This window comes from Eucyclogobius newberryi, unplaced genomic scaffold (assembly GCF_026437365.1).
Source record: "Eucyclogobius newberryi isolate DKJ021-1_F unplaced genomic scaffold, fEucNew1.0.hap1 SCAF_4, whole genome shotgun sequence".
Classification (NCBI taxonomy): Eukaryota; Metazoa; Chordata; class Actinopteri; order Gobiiformes; family Gobiidae; genus Eucyclogobius; species Eucyclogobius newberryi.
In genome coordinates, this window is record NW_027316056.1 from 23,538,736 (window position 1) to 23,555,994 (window position 17,259).

Sequence of the window (17,259 nt, forward strand, 5' to 3'; positions counted from 1 at the left end):
ACCTAAGAGTCTTTTTGTGTACATGTCTTTGTCTGAAAGTGTGTCTTTGTGTTGTGATTAAAATTCTGTTGACTTGTACAAGCTAGCTGTGTGAGGGCGCCCATTGAGTCCGAGCAGGTGGGCCCACTACAGTCCGGCTAATCACTCCTTCCTGCAGGTGACTGGGTCACGCTCAGGGCAGAGGACGTACAGACGACCCACTGTTAAAGCTGCTATAGGAAAGCACAAATCAAGGGATCAGCTTTATGTTCTTTGAAGAATGAACAGAGATATCAATTGAGCAACTTCCATTTTACGTGAAGCAATGCTCACCGGAACTACTAAGTTGAGAAAACATAAGGCCCTACACTAGCATCCCCCGTGGGCCGAAGACCACAGCAAGTATGAATGTTGCTCATGTGGTATTCTTGAAATGTCAAGACAAATGATCATTTGGGAATCAGGCTGGTTGTGTATATCACTGCCATTAGCATTGGCTCACATGACAAAGACACTGCATGATCAGTCTCGGGACTTTGGTATTTAATTAAAATATCTCATACAATTTGATCAAATATTAAAGCCTATCATCGAGTTCTCATAGTCAAAAGTGCACTGTTACCCTTTTCCTGTTTGGGGTTTGCCGCTTGTTTCCATAGAGATGTATTGCTTTGCCTGGAATGTTCCACATAATGGCATTCAATTACTTTGCATGGATTAATTTACAGGTGGTATTGTTCGAAAACATTTGCTTGCTTCACCAAAGATTTGACTTGTAACTTGTAACTTGTAAGTTGACAGTGAGAAAACAACTGTCTTTGTGATAGCCATGCTTGGTTTGACTTTGACTCCTCATATTGTCCAATTAAAAAGTAAAAAGAATGATGGTCCTCTGGTCACTCTTTGAAGCTCTCATTTTATATCCTTGATAATGAAATAGAAATACACCACATTTTCCAGTCATATATTATCACTGACTGTTGCCCATTGCTGCCCTGCTCTACTTTTCCTGGCCCATCTCCAGTCCAAACTACACACATTCACTATTCAGAAAGGCTGAAGCATTAACGGTGAAAGAAGATCACCTCTAATCTCTCATTTGAAAAAAAAAAAAAAAACGAAGTTACATACAGCACTGTGAGCTGTGGAGTATTATTTCAGATACCCCTGGCGCGCGACCAAGACCTTCTTAAATCTGGCAGGGATTGCAGTGCTTTTTGTGCGTGTCCCCCTGGTGTAGAAGTACAGAGGGTTCATTGTGTCTTTTTTGTGGCTGGGGGGGTGGGAGGGTAGGAAAAGAGTAAGCACAAATCAGAAAGTGCCTACCTTAAAAAAACAAACCTGTTTAAGTATGTTGTAAAGATGAAAGTCAGTGCTATAAGAGACTCCCTTCTCCCTCTCGTTCTCGCTCTCCATTCATCTCCTCCTCTTCCTTCTATATCAGTATTTCTGCTTTTTCTCCCGTTGGGCTTAATGCCTGCTTACAGCTCCATTTAGGCTGCATGCGTGAAAATTGGGAAGGGAATCTTGTGGGTTTTGTGTCCTTGGAGATAACCAGTGTGTGGGAGGTGACAAGGGTAGTGTAAGCTGTGGAGTGTGTATGCATGACTGCTGGGCTGTGTAAGACTAGAGAAGAGTCTTCTTTTAGTGCAAAAATGGATCTATGACTGACAGTGGTGTGTCTGATATCACGCCCACTCAGTCCAACTGCTGTTTGAAACTCATGATCTTATGGTGTGAAGCTAATTTCTTCAGTTTCTATTGCTGTCATGCTTTAGTCGATTAGTGGTCAATAGAGTCTTATTCGACCAGCATTTGCCGAATATTTTATATGTATTTGTTGGTATTTATTTGTAAAAAGGCAGATCAAACTCATATGTATAAAGACAGGGTAAACTCGTCAGAGTCGTTACACATTTGATTACATTGTTTCCTTGTACTTTTTTCTTAATTAATAGGTTTTTTTGCATGAACTTCTATACAGTTGTAGTCTTGTGTGTGGAGTTTGGGTCTGATTAAGGTACATAATAGTTTTGACATGTCTTTAATTGAGTCTTGAGTCAACTACAGCGCTACTAGCTACACATCAACACTAATATTGTTAATAAGTTTGATGTTTCCTCAACAGTTTTTGAATGGTCTTGATCTAAATGACCGCTTTTTATTTTGTGTTGGAAATTGTCATTAAAAATAAGTATTTTTCTATAATTTTGTTACAGAAATTTGTATCAAGTATCAACCCTTTTCCTTTCAAATTTTCCCCTTTCAAATTTCAAATCGTGACCATTTTCACTTTTCTCTTTTGTGTTCAATATGTCATTTTTTCCCAATCCTCTTCCAGCATATCCCTGAATCATCATAAATCTGTCAATAAACCCATAGCCGGCCCTAAGAAGATCTGCAGCTGTTAGTCCTGACCGCGGAGCTAATCATAATAACAGTGATAAGGCTGTACATCTGCTGAGCTGTTTTGAACTGAGCCTCCACTCAAGCAGTGCATCCGGGGCTTATCGATCACGCACATTGATCCGAAACGGCACAAAAGCCACTATAACGCCGCTCAAATAACAACTTCCATGAAATATGTTGCGTCGTTTTGACTTGACATTAACCATATGGCCCTCTTTGCGTCCCACGGGAGAGGTAATCAGCGCAGGCGTCGGGAGTATAACCGGCGAGACCCCGAGTGCATTACATCACCAGCGCTGTCTGTCACAAGCCATCAGCCGAGTGTTGACTTCACACAGACCTCCACTCAGACTTAGGCTTATGGAACCCGTCATGAGCAGACACCCGCAGACGTTACATAACATTCATTTAAGAACGCTTCACTCCACTTTCTCCTCCTATATAATGAGGTTTTGTTGGTTTCATTTCTTTTCATATGAAATGTATTCAATCTGGGACTTTGCTGCTTGATGAAAAGTTAAGTACCACCTCGGATCTGCAAAGTTTATACGTGGATGTCTTCATTTCAGCCCATAAAACTTTTGAATGAAGTGGCAAATACTGTGCATGTGATTTAACCTATAGAATTGCATGATACTTAATGATAATAGGTTTCTTACATCATCTACAGGATATAATAGTATACATTATATTTACAAAATTAATGTCTTAAATGTTAGATTTTGGCAAACACAACGTTAGTTGTAGCCATGACAAAATATGCCACTTGTAAAGCTTTTGTTTCGTTTTTACCATGAATCCAGATGTTGTTTGTGCGCAATATTAAGATTTTAGATCACAATATGCATGCAATATATATTTATGTTAAAAAAAGTCTCTTAAAGTAAAGAAAGGACGGAGAAATGAAAAAACTGACTCAATAAGATTCAATATGGATATTAAAACATGTATCAAAACTAGATATTCATTAGAACAAGTATATTATGATATTTTTGTTTTTTCAAATAGGACAAAGTTGGACCTCTCCTGAACATTTCTGGAGTCCACATGGTAATATGAAAGTAACTACTATTTTGTTTGGGACGAAAATTATTATTTCCATCGTTGTGGTATCAAAATCACTCTCAAGACTTTTCCTGAATATCGAAATAAAGTGTTAGTTTCGTGACAACACCACTGTGAAAATAAGTGATACGAGGCAGAGAAAAGAATTGGAGGGAAGAATGAAGAGGAATAAATTGTCCATCACTACCTCCCGTCTTGAGACTTTCATACCAAGGCCGTGGATAAGTGCCTCCCCACAGAATGGACAGACTGTGATGATGAGTGCTGGAGTTGTACACATTCACTCTGCGCTCATTAAAACTCATTTATGCTATGGCACATATGGTTGTGTGCCTCCCGACGTCCCTCTAATGCGTATTATTCCGTGTTTCCCACTCATCCTTTGTGCATGCTGTTATTGAAATTAAGTGTTTCTGAGTGGGGTCTGTGTAACTGCATACATCAGGCTCCTGAATCCACAAAAGGGCCAAACATAAAAAGTGTTCACCTGCATTATGAAGATAGTTGTTTGCAAGTTTTATCGTTGTTTCTTTCTATTTCTATCCATCTGTTTGCAAATTAAGTGTATACATTGTTTACACTTTTTGACATTTTGATATAATAATGCTGCTATCTGCTTTAAAGGGTCTTTTCATATGAGTTTTAGAGTCTATATGGCCCAGCTAATGCTTATGATAATCAAAATACAACTACGTTTATTTTTTATAGTCAACTTGTCACAATTAGTCGATTCACTAGGAAGGACCATGACCCCAGCTACGATGCAAAGTGTTCATTAACATACAAGAAACATGATAAACACAAGTTCACAGAAATGGGTGCCATTTTGCGGGTTCTGGCGATGAGTGCTGTAGGCTCCCGATAGCCCCGTTTAGGCGATACATTGATTCATTAGAAGAGGGCGGTTAGGGAGGGGCACGAAGTAGCGAACGCTGATGTGTGTGACCTGGATGCTTAAATAGTGTAGTCGCAGGAAGGGGTGTGAAAGGGGTGTGGTGCTGCTCCCGAACCTGAGATAACAAACTTGTCTTCATTTAATCGTTGCAGCTATATTCTTTTACTTGTTAATCATCTTGTTTTAATCATCTTTAGAAACCAAATGCACTTTGTTTTAGCTCACACGAGTTACTTAGTTGGAATATTTACAGTTTTCTGGAGAATTCATTGCCTGTGAGAGACACTTTAAAACCTCAAAGGGTTGAATAGAGAAGAGTAATGAAGTGTGTGTTAGCGATAGCAGGAGACGTCCTCTGCCTTTGAGGTAGTGTCTGATACAGGGCTTTTAACTCTAAATCACTTCGGCAGATTGACTTATTAAGTGTTTGCATTCATTCAGATAAGCAAAGAAAATGCACATACAAGGACAAGACGAAGCATCTTTGCCAAACCCTGCCACTTATGCATACATTTACTTGTCAGCAACGCTCTTTGTGTATTCACATGACTATCTCATTGGTAAGTATAAAGTGTGTAAAAGTTCAATACTGAAATAGTTTATCAGTGTGAGATGTGCATCATATAAAAGATATTTGACTGCTCCAACAGACAAATCTTCATGTTTAAGTTAGGGTACTATGCTGTTGGATGGGTGTTTTATTTGTGGTTTAATCAGAATCTGAAGCATGTTTTATTGCCATTGTCAGTGAACCAAATTCCTTTTTTGCTTCAACAATATGGTGCAAAATAAAAACGTGACTGATCATAGGCAAATTAAAAAAACATTTCAAAAATTTTAAATAAAAGACATGCATTAAACAAGGTGTTAAATATATAATACAATAGTAAATTTGGTTTGTTTATCAGAAAAGTCATTTCTTTTCGGAGATCGCTGACTCTCCAGTGTTTGTCCTGCCTGACCCTGGACAGTATTTTTTAAGAGCTTCCATCAGTCCAGACGTGATGAGTAAAGAGCGTTCAAATGAATAAAATCCAGCCAAAGCTGACAGGCTTATGTGTTCCAATGAGATCAAGAGCTAATTTGTGGGAAAGTGCTTGTTAAGAAGGAATTGCTCAGTACAGAATTTAAATAAGATATAGTCTTCAACATGCTGTGTAACTACCTTTTTAAGATAGTATTGGATCAAGAAAACAAAAAAACCAATGGATTAAAATGTCAAATACATCTGAGAATGCTGTGGTAAGTGTGCTCAGACCTAGTACAGAGTTGTATAAAGGCTTTTATGGGACCCATGTGTAGCTTTGAGGATCCCAAATATAGAATCACAGCGAACATTTTTCTATGGACTTAATGCTTAAAATTTGACTAACTTCAACTCTTGAACAACGGGGCAGATTTTTATCCACAAATGAGAAACACATTTTAATTCTTTCCTTTGGCCATTTTCTGTCCCGCTCCATCCGTCTCCACGCTCCATCTCCACTGTGTGTTTATTTTCTCTCCTTCCAACTTCCTTCACTCGTCCATCCATCTCTGCCCCCTCTCTCTCTATCAATTAACTCATGTAAACTTTGCCTTCCCTTATTGTTTTTCCAGGGAAAAAGGCTTCTGCATTTGATTAAACCCCTGCCTCACTGTAATACCATAAAGCCCCCTCTTACCTTACACATACAAATCGTACTTCACATCTATAGAGTCTTTGTAACTAAATACTGATGCACTGCTCTCACTTTTTCTCAAAGACATCTGAGAGCGTTTGTGCTTCTTCATTCTGACGGGGCATAGAATAGACGCCTGTACACAGGTGCTGTGTGGGGAGTGGACAGCAGCCGCACCTGTCCACCAGCTGTTTGGGGTCCTTGGGGGGCGTTCAGACGTCTGACTGACAGGTGAAGGGCCACTCCACAGCTGGAGCAGATGCAAACAAGGCACCTCTGCTTCTGCTATATTTGAATAAGGATTGTGTAAATGATGGCTTTGACTGAAAACCTACAGAATTGAGCAGACATTTTAGAGAGCACCAGTTTAATTTATTCATAACTGTACACATTCATTCCATCTACAGAAATATAGTGTGAGGTTTTTTTATTTGTAGATTGTGACAAATGATTCCATTGTGATTTTAGAAACTAGGGCTTAGCGATATGACAAAAAAGAAGGAAAGAAATATAACAGACATCTATTCATTGCTCTTTAACACTAAAAATTGTAAAATGTAACTTCCAAAAACTGAACTCTGTTCCAAACCACATACTTTTACTAACAATTACAATTAGACATACTGATTTTAATGTAAATTCAGATTTGATTAATTTCACAGTCCTAGTAGAAGGTATTTATTATCATGTTTGTTTTGTGTGGTTTGAACGTGCTTTGGAGACTTAGATCACAGTTACTCCCCCAGTCAACGCCTCCTTCTCTGATTCCGCTTCCTCTGTCTCCTTCCCTCGTCCCTCGATCCCTTTTCCTTTCCTTGTTGCCTCTCTTTCTCCGGTTCCCTCCATCTCCCCTTTTCCACATAAAGCTGTTTTTCATAGAAGCCTATGCAGCCTGGAATAGCATTCCCCCGGGCGCTCCAGGGTGAAACACTAGACTTTTCTGAGCCCCAGCCAAACAGATGCTGCTCTTGGAGTCCCACCAGAAACAAGCCTTCATGCTTCTCTCCTTTACTCTCTTTCTCCAACTCTTCCACCCTGACTTTTTCTGTCCCCCAACTGACATGCATTTCGTCTCGTCCTTGTCCAGGAATTTTCTCACAATATTTATTTGTGTTCCTCTTCTGTTTAACTTAATTTTAGTGTCCCAACCTTTGTAACAGGTGTCATCCAAGGAGTCCTCTGTTTGGTCATGGTTGCATTATTTGGTGTATGTTGCCCTCTGATATTCCCAAATAAAATATATATACACACTTTTTTTGCAACCCTCCCCTTTTTGGCTAGTTCCCCTGCACCCCTCCTTCCCTCGTCCCCGTATAGCTTCTTCTCCTACAACTTTTTCCTTCTGCCTTTTCTAGTTCAGTCTTTAAATTAGCTTGAACCCAGGGACCCCGGCGGTTACGTAAATGGGTTAAGCAGAGACACACATGTGCGTAGAGTAACACACTCGTGCATGGACGTATAAACCTCCCCTTCACCACTCTGTCTCTCTCTTTCTCTCCCTTTTCTCTCACTCACACACACATGCTGAGCACTATAGGGCCAAACTTGGCTTTGCGTTTTTTGGCTGGCGTTCAACTTTCTCTGCGTCTCCACAATTGCTCGCTCATTGATGCAGTGTTTACATGAGCTGCCAGTCACAACCAAATCAAAAGCTTACCCCTCTGAGCTGTGAACAGTCAGGGGCCAAGGAGGTACTGTACACGTTTGCATGAATATATTTATGTTTGATTTGACTATTTCAGACAATTTCAGCGGTAAATATTTATACAAAGGCAGAATCTAAATAGTTTCGTCAATTAACAAACTTCATTTGCTTCCAAATATCCAGCTACTCCGTGTTAAGTGCTAATTAACAATTTGCTTGTTAAAGAGGTTTGGGCAACAGGTTTCTCAGTGTGAACCCAGTAAACGTTTGGTTTGATGTGACCTGTTTAAGGTTGCATAACATATTGTGGTGGCTGCGCTCAACATTACACCATTAGTCCACTTAAATGGGATCAAGTTTATACAGGGTTTCTGCCCCCTTTACTTTTACACACACACTAACACTAATCATTTCCTCAATTGTTCATCAAGTATAAATCACAATTGTGTCTTAATTGTGTCACATGGCCTAGTTGAGATATTATTTCTGACTGGACCCACTGCTTCTAAACTGTGTGGAGTGTTAATTCATCCGGTAATGAGGAGAATTATTGATGAACTGTTATGCATAATAAACATACGTAGATAGTAGAACAGAGGTCTTGTTAGTGACGCAGTTAAGTGAGAATCTTGTATTTCTGAACATAGATTGCCTTCTGTCTTGCCTTTTTCACTAATCTCAACTTAGAAATGATGTTGGCTATTGGAGAAAGGCATTCTATAACTCTTATGATTGAACACACATAGTTATTTTAGTAAATAAGTGTCAGTGTTCCCATGTGCAGGGACTCATCATCAACACATTACATTACATTTGTTTCGTCCACACAAACCGTCACAGTCACAGAGCTATGACTCCCCAATGAGTGGCTGTACCAAACAGATGGTACGCTGCCTTACAGTCTCTCTGCCTCCTGATTGGTTTACCGGCGTGTCTGTGTACTGCCATCACTTGTTTGTACTCGCCCCAAGCTGTTCAGTCCTATCCTTGCTGTGAGGGTTATAATAACTGCCATTTGTTCGATTAGCTCTTTGACATTGTGCTTTTTGTCAATGTTAGTTTACTATATTTACCATACTTACAAAAAAACTTTTTAAATGACCAATAATCTAAATTCTTAATTGAATTCCTGTTTTGAAGGACAAATATTTGGTCCATGCATGAGAAAATAGTGATTACTATTGATAATCACAGGCGACTGCGCCTGGCTCCAGCTCTCTCATATGACCTCACTCGGCCATACTGTTCTCCCGATGTGGCCTTGGGCTGCACAATGGACAAAGAGCCTTGGAAAATGTTTCTACAGGCTACAAGTGCTCTTCACTGGGAATTTGTCTATAGTTAACTTTAGTTATATCTCAGGTATCATGCATCTATGTCAATTCTTAGTGCCTCGAACAAGTCAAGTTAGTCCTTTTACTAGACTTTATACAAATCCAAATCTGTACTGATTGGCTCATAAAGTGTGATTTCATATTTGTGATTGGATAGTGTGTGTCCACCCCTGCCTGCACATGCCCAAGTGCGCATGCTTAAACTTAATGTTTGCACTGCTTCCTGTGCTGAGCTGTCTGGCTGGCACTGGCTCTAAGCCCTCTGGCAGCGGGTCGAAGGTGACCAACACTTGGCAGCACTTGGCCCATGTCCTTCCGCTCTTCTGCGGCTCTCTGTGCATGTTTGTATGTGAAGTTGTCAACGTGACAGTATGACCTCTTTGATCAGCCACTGCCTCCTGCTGTTGTTCCATACAGTACAATGTACTCATCCCACCACATATAACACATATTGTCATTTGCTCTATGAATCTTGGCAATTTTTTCCACCAATATGGATATTCTTTATTTTAAACCCTTTACAAATCTTTCATGTTCTACTACCCCTCTGTGACTTGGCACTTATTGGCTGAATAAAGTTACTTTCACCGTGCTTCAAACAGACGTAGTGTGTGTCTAGTCACTTTGTATTGCACTGTTTTGTAAGGCCCAGCAGGGAGCCACGGCGACAAAATGTAAAATGAATAATGAGACACAGAGCGACAAACAAAAACAAGATTGAAAAGTTATGGTAATAAACTTTGTTTTTGTTTTCACACATTACTGAAATAACACATGGATTCTAAAATGTATGTCTGTATTCTAATTGTTCTATATTAAACTTTCAATCACACAATCCCAGAGGAATGCTCATTATTTCCTTGTGTGCTAAAATGACCCTCTTATGCTCCATCATTTCTGTGGAGCACAGATTTGAAAAATGTCTCTAATTGGGTCTCTTTCTCTGCAGACCTGTGCATCCATCTTTCTGACATATAAAAGTATTGTTGTGTTCATAAAGTGCCACATTTGCAGTACATTTTCATTGAAGTGTTTCTCTGGAGGACGGGACTTGGCTGCTGGAGAATGTTTGTTATCGGTGTTATCTCAGCGGTGCTTTTGGAGGAGTTGGCAGCCTGGCTCAGTATCACTATGGGACTGTGTGCGTTCATGATTGTGTAGATCTGAGTGGAGGATGTTTTTCGCTCTTATCAGTGTGTCCTTGGCTAAGCAACCACACTAGCCTTCTATTAGTGTAAATTTGCTTTCTTTTATGTGTCTTGAATAGATCTAGAGTCTTCGTTGAATGTGAACAAAGAAAAATGTTACATTCACCCAGGAAAAACAGCCTAAGAGCAGATGGTGCAGACAAGAAAACATTAAATGAGCATAACCATTTTTAATATCAAATCAAATCAATTTATTTTTGTAAGGCCCAAAATCACAACAACAGTTGCCTCTGAGGGCCACAGGGAGAAATGAATCAACAACGTCTGTGGTGGCGATGGAGTCAGACAATGTCTGTGGTGGCGAGGGACGATGTCCCAGGGTCCTCTGTCCTTAGACTCTCCTTCTCGGCCAGGAAAAACTACAAAAAAAACCTCTTTGGGAAAAAAGCGTAGAAACCTGGAGGAGTTCCAGTGAAGGAGAGATCCGACTCTCACAGACGGACAGACGGACACAAGGAGACTGGAGCTGGACCCACTCTTCAGGCAGATGAGGGACCGACTGAGGCGAGCTGGACCCACTCTTCAGGCAGAAGAGGGACCGTCGGAGGCGAGCTGGACCCACTCTTCAGATGAGGGACCGACTGAGGCGAACTGGACCCACTCTTCAGGCAGATGAGGGACCGTCTGAGGCGAGCTGGACCCACTCTTCAGGCAGATGAGGGACCGTCGGAGGCGAGCTGGACCCACTCTTCAGGCAGATGAGGGACCGTCTGAGTCGAGCTGGACCCACTCTTCAGGCAGATGAGGGACCGTCGGAGGCGAGCTGGGCCCACTCTTCAGGCAGATGAGGGACCGTCGGAGTCGAGCTGGACCCACTCTTCAGGCAGATGAGGGGCCGTCTGAGTCGAGCTGGACCCACTCTTCAGGCAGATGAGGGACCGTCGGGGGCGAGCTGGACCCACTCCTCAGGCAGATGAGGGACCGTCCACACAGGGCAGGGACCACTTCACCAGGGGAGGGGCATCTGGGTCCACAGGTCCTCAGGAGTGAGAGAAAGAAAAGAAGGCGGTGAACAATTTGCAAGTGGAATCAAAAAATAAATATTGTTTGATAGCATAAGTAGTCAGAAGAAGAAGAGGATAGTGCTCAAGCTGTCATACTTCCCCCAGCATAGTTACTCCTAGGGCAGCGTAGCTGAAGCTGTGGGTTTATGTTTCTGTTCCTAACTACTCTGACCATAAGCGATTTCGAAGAGGAACGTTTTAAGCCTGGACTTAAATGAAGAGACTGTGTCAGCATATTTAACATGGGTCGGGAGCTGATTCCATAACACAGGGGCTTGGTAGTTAAACGCTCTACCTCCTACTGTACTTTTAGAGACTCTTGGGACCACCAGAAGGCCGGCATTCTGAGAGCGAAGAGCTCTGTTTGGATGATATGGTTCTATAGCATCTTTGAGGTAGGATGGGGCCATGTCATTTATGGCTTTGTAGGTCAAGAGTAGAATTTTGAATTTGATTCTGGACTCGACGGGGAGCCAGTGAAGAGACTTCAGCACCGGCGTAATGTGCTCTCTTCTTTTTGTTCCTGTTAGTTGCTGCTGCATTTTGAACCAGTTGAAAGCTTTTTATGGAGCTTTTAGGACACGCTGCAAGCAGGGAGTTACAGTAGTCTTATCTAGTCGTTACAAATGCATGGATAAGTTTTTCGGCATCACTTTTAGGCAGGATTCTTCTGATTTTGGCTATGTTGCGCAAATGGAAATAGGCTGTTTTACAAGCTTGATTTATATGAGCTTTAAATGAGAGCTCCTGGTCAAATAAGACTCCAAGGTTTCTTACAGTAGAACTGGAGGCTACACTGACATTGTCCAGTGTGGCTATCTGCTCAGATAGAGCGTCTCGTAGATGCTTAGGGCCAAGCACAATGACCTCAGTTTTTTCAGGGTTAAGAAGCAGGTAGTTTAGTGTCATCCAGGTTTTTATCTCCTTCACACAAGTACTAAGTCTGTCTACTTGATCGCTCTGATCAGGTTTCATTGATAAATACAGCTGAGTGTCGTCTGCATAGCAGTGGAAGTTAATGCCATGCTTTCTGATAATGTTGCCTAATGGCAGCATATAAAGAGTAAACAGAATTGGACCGAGTACCGAACCCTGTGGCACACCGTAAATTACTTTAGAGCTTGGTGAGGAGCTCTGGTTTACATTAACAAATTGGAACCTATCAGATAGATAGGATTTAAACCAGCTGAGGGCTGTATTATTATATTAGTGTGAGCTCTAGAAATAAGTGAATGGGGGGTGAGCATTGGACAGGCTTACCTTAAAATACCCTTCTCTAGCCAGACAGGAAGTGAGGGCACAGCCTCTGCACAAAGAGCCACAGTGTGTGTAGTGTATGTGGGCCAGCGGGAAGAGGGACACTTCTAAGCTCTGGTCAACACTCCAGCTTTCTCACACTTTGTCTGCACCATTTCAAGCCTGATTTCTGGCATTTAGGCTGTGCTATTGTTGGATACCTTACAAGGTTTAATATTCTATTGTTTCATTTTGTTTGATGAAAAAATCTCAGATAACATAACAGTGATAACAAGCAACACACTGAGGGCCAAATCAGAGAGAAAAGACACCCTCATAATAATATTTTCTGCTTCTAATTTCACGTTTGACTTGACTCACATCATTGTTTCATGTCATTGTGTTTTGCGTTTTGGTTTGCTTCTCTCTGTGCCTTAAGAATGAAGACTGAGCTGGAGGAGATGCTTGGCTAAAGGCCTTGTTGCTTTATTTGCATTTCATCATACTCTGGACGTGCCAGAAAATGGCCACCTGGTGGTGGAAGCCCCTTACTACAGCCCTTCCTCAGACAGAGTGTATGTGCTGCTTTGACGTGTGTGTCTTATAGCTGTTAGTGCCCCCAGCCCCTCCTCTCCCTCCTTCCTTTGCCCTCCCCATGTTCCCTTTCTCCTTCCCTTTCCGGCCTTTGTGCAGATGTATTTATTTGGGCTGAAGCAGAGACACTGGCCCTTAACACGCTGGGGCCCCCACCCCTGTTGACTCCTTTAAGCTGAGTGGAGATGAAGGCTGACAGGATAATAATGCTGATGTCAACACCACTTACAGGACAGTTATATCAGTATCAGCTCAGTGGGGGGACCTTCACACTCTGTTAGGCCGGGCTGTGAACTGTGCTGGGGGCCCCAGACTCCGACACACTCAGCACTCCTCTATAAATGAAGTGTCGGAAAATAAAATAAAAATAAATGATTTAATATTCTACATAAATATAGTAGGATACAGTATAATATTCTATATATTTGACATCATGTTATTGTAATTAATATTGTGATTTCATAATTAATGTTGTTTTTTTTTGTTTTTTTTAAACTATTGAATATAAATACATATAAATAATAGAGATGGCTTTAAAACTCAGAACCACTTGACTATGAGAAAATAGTCAGTGACAGTAGGCCAACACATTCTGCTGCTCCTCTCTTGCACCCTCTCCCAACTCCCTCCCATTTCCTCTTATTCTCTCTGTCTCTCCACATCCCTCTCTCCTGGGTCTTCTTGCTGTGGTGTGGCGCTGTTGGCAAAGCGTGGGCGCAGGCGGCGCACAGACGGGAGCACAGATGGGCAGCAAGCTGTGCAGGGCGGCTCGGCACACCTGCTCCATGCACACAAACACACACACTGAGAGCTGCCACCTTGCCACACAGCCCCGCTGCCTGGCACTATGGCATTATGGCACTACGGCACCGCAACACAGGGATACAAACACAAATACGCACAGGCAGACTAATACAGGCAGCTATACATTTGATATACATACAGACTCTAGTACATGTATGTAGTATAATCTAATTTAACATATTGTACAATTAATTTAAATGTTTTGAAGTTCTGCCTCAAGTGGCATGAAAAGATAAAAAAAAGCCATGTTCAGGCATCTTGGACAAAAGCATTAGCACATACACAGTACCCAGCAGTGATAAAAGACTTGTGTCTCAAATGGAAATGTCCCCACATTCAGATTGGAAATATTAAAATTAGAAATATACATATATATTTAAAAAGAAAATAATAATGAAATAACATCCAATAAAAGAGCTGAGTGAACATCTGTGTGGGATAGTCAGGGGGATTAGGAGGGTTTGGAACATTTTAAGCGCATTAAGGATTAAAAAAAGGTCAGAATGTTTAGCAACATACCGATAAACCTCTTAAGCGAAACCCAATTGGGAGGCTGTACGGCGTTATCCTGTGTTTTGGGGAGGAGAAGAGAGCAGAGGGGAAGGAGCAGGAGGAGGGGGGACCACAGTTGACATTTGTTCCAACAAGGAACCGAATCGCTGGGAACCAACAGTCTGTGAGGGTACATGCAAGCACACACGCACACACGCACACACGCATGCACGCACGCGCACACACACACACACACACGCACGCACACACGCACACACGCACACACACACGCACACACGCACGCACACACGCACGCACGCGCACACACACACACACACACGCACGCACGCACACACGCACACACGCACGCACGCACGCACACACGCACACACACACACGCGCGCACACACGCACGCACACACGCACGCACGCACACACACACACACACACACACACACATGCACGTGCAAGCACACACACACACACCGGGTCATATACTGTGCCACTATTTAATCAGGTTTGACCTTTTAGCACAACTTTTAGAAAACTCTAAATTTATAATCCCTTCTAACACATTATAAAGGCAATTTTCATCAAAACACACATGCTATAAATAGGCCTTTCCCCAATGTACTGTTGCACCATGACAAGAATTCAACTGACATTTCCTCACTTTAAAATGGGCAACTCTTTTAAAAGAGGCTGCAGAAAGTCACACTTTGTACAGTAATAGTAACAAAGGATTAAAAAATAGTCAATCAGAGATAACAGACAATAAAAGACTGACTGACGAGATTATGGAGCCGCTTGTTCTGAGGTTGCAGTTGGGTTAGCTGCTGGTTGGGGGTGGAGGGACATTTGGGGCTTGCTGGAGGGAGGGCTTTAGGGGACTGCAGTTGGAAGATAAGGCCTGGATGTGTGCAGAGGCAGAGTCAGGGAGCTGGCACCACCATGATAACCAACAAGCAAACCACCACTGAGCTGCACCTCTCCACTGTCCATCCCAGCGCTCTCCATAACTCTACACTGCACTGATTTGTAGAAAGAGTTTAGATTAGTGTTTTAGAACCAGTATTGTTATGGTATTCCTGATCACATTTGTTGTAGTCATTTTGTAATATTTGAATCACATTTAGTAGTAATTTGGGAACTAGTCAATTGTTTTCAAGTTTAATGTTGACTATATTTCCATGTGTTAAGTGCAGTTAACATTGTAATATCTTATAATTTAATACTCTAATAAGTTTTCCTCATGTGGTGACGTTCTTAGCTCTACAAATTAGGCAAAATACAGTGCTGGACTTTTTATGGAACTGAATTATGCAGGGTGTAAAATTTGATGCGCTTAGTGTCATGTTCCTGTCAACTAAAAATATCCCTACGGTTTTACAAATCTGGCTCTGGGCTCCGGCTCTGCAAGGAACCCGTTTTGTTTTTGCATGTCAGGAGCAAAACAGTTGGGTCACACTAGGCCAACAATAAGATTAGAAGTAGATGTTGCACTGGATACATTTTTCAAATCCACTTATTTCAGGCCAAGTCTCTGCACAGAAAAGAAAGACAAACTATGCCCCACACACAAGAAAAGGAGGATCTTGTATTGTAGATACTATGACTTCACATATTGACGACTGAATACTCCGTAGATCCATAATCGTTGCCCCAAACATTGGATGTGTATGTGGCAGAAATACCCTGGATGAACCTCGTACAATCCTGGAGTGAAATTCTACACAGCGGTAATGAGTCTGGTGACGTCAGGCTATTTAAGCACAGGCCATCATATACTGTATGTTCCCCTGCTCAGTGTATAGTGTGCACCAGAGGGCTGGGTGCATGCACCGTGGGGTGTAGCCTCATATGTTTGGAGCGAGTACCGTCAGTTAACTGGAATGCAACGCTACAGCCAAAACTAAAATGGCTGCCAAGCTCTAAGATGGCTGCCAGGATTACAGTCGGTGAGTGAGAGACAGAGAAAGCGAGACATTCAGCAGGAGACGAGAAGGGAATGTGAATCTCCCTTACATTTGGGAGCTCTTTCACGGCCGTGTGTCTTTCCTCTCACTGCATAAGCACTTCTTCATAGGCAGAGACAGGTCTGTTATTGTTTCTGCTCAGTAATCTGTGGCTTAGTGTGGCTGCAAGGCAAGTGCTGCTGGCATGGTCTGTGTGGTGTGTTACCAAAACTGGAGGTAAACACCTCCTTTAGCCTGTGCCGCTAATAGTTAACCTCAGTCTCAGCCAAACTTCAGGCCTAAAGCTGAATTAATTCTTTAGTTCCTCTTTCTATTTTTTGACAATCAGGGCAATAATCATGATGCTGTGTTCCACAGCTGTGCTTGAAACACATTGTCAAGTTTGAACATATTGTGCTTGTAAAACCAGAAACTGATGAGAAAAGACTTCTTTCAGAGGGCTTTGCAGTTCAGCTGCTTATGAGGCCTCTAGTGTGTTACGTTTATTTGTGTGTCCATGCTGGGATTACATCATGTATTAAGTATGAAACAAATTTACAGGAAAAAACAGATTGAGTGTGGTTGTGTGGGTGTGCGTTCATATGTGTGCTGATGCGTAAGGTGCTCTAAATCCCTACCAGCAAGAAGGTATTAAATAGGATTAGCAAGAGGGATATGATTGCGTGGTGAGATACTAAATGGCATAGCAGCACTCTGTAAATCAAGGCACCTCAAGTCAGGAAGGACAGAGAGTGATGAAGATAACATTCTTGGATACATGCTGTCACACAAAAATGTGTGAATTCACACAGATACTCACAAGATGTACACCATACACCGGCACATACTGCAAATGCCTCATATAGCCACTAGCACCTCCCATATCATAGTCTTGGCAACATTGGGACATTGTAATATACTTTTGTTACTTGGTTTTATGCACCACTTATACTTCTTGTGTTTTCACTCTATCTTTCT

The 17,259-nt window shown here is 41.9% G+C and overlaps 2 protein-coding genes across 14 annotated transcripts in view; both read left to right on the top strand.

Moving 5' to 3' along the window:
- Nucleotides 1-17,259, top strand: part of plppr2b (phospholipid phosphatase related 2b) — a 177,060-nt gene that overhangs the window by 137,947 nt on the left and 21,854 nt on the right. The window lies entirely within an intron of this gene.
- Nucleotides 1-17,259, top strand: part of nfixa (nuclear factor I/Xa) — an 80,464-nt gene that overhangs the window by 44,201 nt on the left and 19,004 nt on the right. The window lies entirely within an intron of this gene.